This window comes from Callorhinchus milii, unplaced genomic scaffold, assembly GCF_018977255.1.
Source record: "Callorhinchus milii isolate IMCB2004 unplaced genomic scaffold, IMCB_Cmil_1.0 Scaffold31, whole genome shotgun sequence".
NCBI classification, from domain to species: Eukaryota; Metazoa; Chordata; class Chondrichthyes; order Chimaeriformes; family Callorhinchidae; genus Callorhinchus; species Callorhinchus milii.
Window position 1 is genome coordinate 4004809 of NW_024704772.1, and position 5000 is coordinate 4009808.

Consider the following 5000-nt stretch of genomic DNA (forward strand, 5'->3'; position numbering starts at 1 on the left):
GCTGTCACACACCTTATTAACACACTCACTGTTACACACCCACAGTATAACACAGTCGCTGTTACACATCTTATTAACACACTCGTTGTCACACACCTACAATCTAACATACTCACTGTTACACACCTACAATATAAAACACTCACTGTTACACACCTACAATATAACACACTCGCTGTTACACACCTATTATTAACACACTCACTGTTACACACCTACATTCTCACACTTGCTGTTACACACCTACAATATAACACACTCGCTGTTATACACCTACATTCTCACACTCACTGTTACACACCTACAATATAACACACTCGCTCTTGCCTTATTAACACATCGCTGTTACACACCTACATTCTCACACTCACTGTTGCCCAACTACAATATAACACACTCGCTGTTGCACACCTACATTCTCACACTCACTGTTGCACACCGACAATATAACACTCGCTGTTACACACCTACATTATAACACACTCGTTGTTACACACCTATTAACACACTCACTGTTACACACATACATTATAACACACTCGCTGTCACACACCTTATTAACACACTCACTGTTAACACCTTATTAACACACTCACTATTACACACATACATTATAACACACTCGCTGTCACACACCTTATCAACACACTCACTGTTACACACTACTCTACACACATTACACATCTACACTATAACACACCTCTGCTACACACCTACAATATAACACACTCAGTGTTACACACCTACATTATAACACACCCAGTTATACATCTACAATATAACACACTCGCTGTTACACACCTACACACCTACAATATAACACACTCGCTGTTACACACCTACAATATAACACACTCGCTGTTACACACCTACAATATAACAAACTCGCTGTTGCCTTATTAACACATCGCTGTTACACACCTACATTATCACACTCACTGTTGCCCAACTACAATATAACACACTCGCTGTTACACACCTACAATCTAACACACTCTCTGTCACACTCCTTATCAACACACTCACTGATACACACATACATTATAACACACTCTCTGTCACACACCTTATTAACACACTCACTGTTAAACAAATACATTATAACACACTCGCTGTTACACACCTACAATATAACACACTCGCTCTTACACACCTTATTAACACACTCGCTGTTACACACCTACATTCTCACACTCGCTGTTGCACACTTGCTGTTACACACCTACATTCTCAATCACTGTTGCACACCTACAATATAACACACTCACTGTTCCACACCTACAATATAACACACTCACTGTTCCACACCTACAATATAACACACTCACTGTTCCACACCTACAATATAACACACTCGCTGTTATACACCTACATTATCACACTCACTGTTACACACCTACAATATAACACACTCGCTGTTATACACCTACATTCTCACACTCACTGTTACACACCTACAATATAACACACTCACTGTTCCACACCTACAATATAATACACCTACATTCTCACACTCACTGTTACACACCTACAATATAACAAACTCACTGTTGCCTTATTAACACATCGCTGTTACACACCTACATTCTCACACTCACTGTTGCACACTTGCTGTTACACACCTACATTCTCAATCACTGTTGCACACCTACAATATAACACACTCGCTGTTGCACACCTACAATATAACACACTCGCTGTTACACACGTACAATATAACACATTCACTGTTAAACACCTACATAACACACTCTCTGTTACACCTACATTCTCACACTCACTGTTGCACACCTACAATATAACACACTCACTGTTACACACCTACAATACAACACACTCGCTGTTACACACCTACATTATAACACACTCGATGTTACACACCTACATTCTCACTCACTGTTGCACACCTACAGTATAACACAGTCACTGTTACACACCTACAATATCACACACTCGCTGTTACACACCTACATTATAACCCACTCGATGTTACACACCTATAATCTAACACACTCGCGGCTACACACCTTATTAACACACTCACTGTTGCACACCTACAATATAACACTCACTGTTACACACTTCCAGTCTAACACACTCGCTGTTACACACCTACAATCTAACACACTCGTTGTTACACACCTTATTAGCACACTCACTGTTACACACCTACATTATAACACACTCTCTGTTACGCACCTTATTAACTGTTACACACCTGCATCATGACACACTCGCTGTTACACACCTGTATTATGACACACTCGCTGTTACACACCTGCGTTAGGACACACTCGCTGTTACACACCTGTATTAGGACACACTCGCTGTTACACACCTGTATTAGCACACACTCGCTGTTACACACCTGTATTAGGACACACTCGCTGTTACACACCTGTATTATGACACACTCGCTGTTACACACCTGTATTATGACACACTCGCTGTTACACACCTGTATTAGGACACACTCGCTGTTACACACCTGTATTATGACACACTCGCTGTTACACACCTGTATTATGACACACTCGGTGTGAGGTACAATCATAAACCCACCCGTTTACCCTGAGGGCACAGCCTCTGCTCTGGGCTCCGGCGCCACAGTGACGGTCGGGGACCGGTCCCGCGCGGGGGCGGCGTTTCCCGCCTAAACCAACGGTCAAACCCTCCGCGCGGCGCTGACGCCATTGTCACAGCCCCAGAGCTGTGGTTCCTTATTATCCTTCAACTGCTCTCTCTCTCACATTCCCCCCTCAAACCCACTCTATTTCTGGCATAACCGTCAACCCAATGCGAGGGACTGACTGTGGGGTGGAGTGGGGGCAGAGAGCGGCTGAAGGCCCAACAACCAACAGTGGGGCGAGTGAGGTGGGGGACGTGCCGCAGCCCGAGCCCCCTGAGCGGGGGGAGGCAGCGGGTTGGTGGGGGGTCAGGGGGTGGCGGAGGTCGGGGGGAGCGAGGCCGGGGGGGGGGGCTGAGGGGAGGGAGGCAGCGGGTTGGTGGGGGGTCAGGGGGTGGCGGAGGTCGGGGGGAGCGAGGCCGGGGGGGGCTTTGAAGGTGAGGACCAGGATCTTGAACTGTATCCTCTGTGTGAGGGGATGGGGGCCGCGGAGTCTGGTGCGGGGGAGGACCCCCCCCCCTTCGAAGTCTGGATGTAATGAATGTGTGTACGAGGGTCTCGGTGGTCCGCAGTGTGAGGCGGTGATGGAGACTCGGGGACGTTGCGGATGTACAGTCACTCCACTTTACAGTATAGCCTGTAAAGCACTTTCAGATGTCCCGAAGACATGATAAGGCGCTGTATCAAACGCAAGGATTATTATTATTATTATTTATCCTTTTTATGCAGCCTCACGTCCGACCTTCCTTTCCTCTCCCAGGACCTCGGACGAGTCGTTGCATTCGGCTTCGCTCTTTCCTCTTCCGGGACTCCCTCTTCGATTCTCTTCAACCCACATCATTTGTCACTTTGACCAGAGCCGTCTCTGCCCCTCTGCGCACAGAGTGAGAAATGATATCCTATCCATCTGTGTCCAGGGCTCTCTCTCTCTCTCGCTCTCTCTTTCTCAATCCTTGTCCTTCTCGATCTCTCCTCCGTCTATGTCATTGGGGTATACACGTCCGTCATGTATGCAGATGACACCCAAGTCTCCTTCCCCCACCTCCGCCACGGTCTCCCCCTCTCAGGTCACCAAGGTCCTCATCCCAGTCCAGGCTCCACTACTCTCTGTTTGCCTGACATCCCAATGCTTCCCATCTTCTGGAATTCCATCCCAGAATCCCTGTTTCCTCCCTCTCTTCCCCCCTTCAAGGCCTATCTCAGGACTGTTCTCGTTGATTGTGATTTCAAGCCCCCAACCCCCCCCCCCACACTTTTTATCCTCCGCACCTCTTGATTCGGCTGTTACACCTCACCGTTTCACACCTATCCAGTGAATAAGTTACACACCTACTTTATTTCACGCTCAATGTTACACACCTACGTTATATACGCTTGCTGTTACACACCTACTTTAGACACACTTGCTCTTACACACCTACATTATACATGCTTGCTTACACACCTACATTGTATACGCTTGCTCTTACACACCTACATTATATACGCTTGCACTTACACACCTACATTATACACCCTTGCTCTTACACACCTACATTATACACGTTTGGTGTTACACACCGACATTACACACACTCACTGTTACACACCTACATTATACACACTTGCTGTTACATACCTACATTATACACACTTGCTCTTACACACCTACATTTTACACGCTACACACCTACATTATACACACTTGCTCTTACACACCTACATTATACACACTTGCTGTTACACACCTACATTATAACACACACTCTCTTACACGCTTAAACTAACATGATCGCTGTTATATACCCTCACTGTTACACAACAACTCGTATTTATGCAACAACAACACACTAAACTCCCCATCCCATCGCCCCGGCCCTCGCCACTGACAGGGAGGGACTTGAGTGTGTGTGATAACACGAGACAGGATCTTGGAGCCTGACACTGAGCTGGGGGAGGGAGGAGGCAACAGTAAGTACGGGCGAAGTGAAACGTCTTTGGTTGTGATCTAAAAGAGGGGAAAGAGGGGGCAGAGCAGAGGGATTGGAGGACAGAGCTCCAAAGCTTTGGGGTATTGGAGCTGAAAGCCAATGGTGTAGTGGAGGCGATGATGGAGGCAGGAGCCAGCAGAGTGGAGGCAGCGGGTGGTGGAGTGGGGGGCAAAGAGGTCACGAGTGATTGTAGACGAGTGAGAGGATCTGGAAATCAATCAGTGCTGTGATAGGGAGCCAGTGGAGCCTAGCGAGGGTTGGGATGATGGGGAGATGGGGTTTAGTGTGTGATATGGAGCCAGTGGGGCCTGGCAAGGACTGGGGTGACGGGGGAACAGGGTTTAGGGTGTGTGATAGGGATAATAACACACTCGCTCTTATACACCTACATGATAATATGCTCG